The following is a 514-nucleotide window of genomic DNA, read 5'->3' as shown; positions in this document are numbered from 1 at the left end:
TCCCCTACGCACCACCTACACGCTCCCAAACGGTGGCAGGTACTATAGGAATCACCCTGTATACCTACTATGGGAACCCTGTAACAACTTTTGTTCCTGTTGAGCTATAGCTTCCTGAAAATCAAATTCTACCTTAACGTCCAAAGTACCCGTACACCAAATTTCAACCTGATCGGCCACTTTTAAAAAGAGTTATGTAGCGCACACGGACGGACGGACAAAAATTAAATGCTATAAAGTAGGTACACCTATGTCTGGAGATCTTAACTAAGGGATAGCGAACACAGACGAACGGGCGCGACAAAAGAACGGATAAAAAATTATAGAGGATCAGAGGTTTCTTTGATCACCTTAAAACAGACAGAAAGTGTTCGAAGTCGATTGCAATCCTGATAAGTATAGGTAGGTACCTATAGGTAGGATTAAATTTAAAAAAAAATTGCCTTTTCGGAAAGCATCAATCTTTGATAGTACTTTTCTGCAGGTATACCTACCTATAATAGGTATACATATA

The sequence above is a fragment of the Photinus pyralis genome, unplaced genomic scaffold, assembly GCF_008802855.1.
Source record: "Photinus pyralis isolate 1611_PpyrPB1 unplaced genomic scaffold, Ppyr1.3 Ppyr1.4_LG1, whole genome shotgun sequence".
NCBI classification, from domain to species: Eukaryota; Metazoa; Arthropoda; class Insecta; order Coleoptera; family Lampyridae; genus Photinus; species Photinus pyralis.
Note: the sequence above shows the minus strand (reverse complement) of the source record.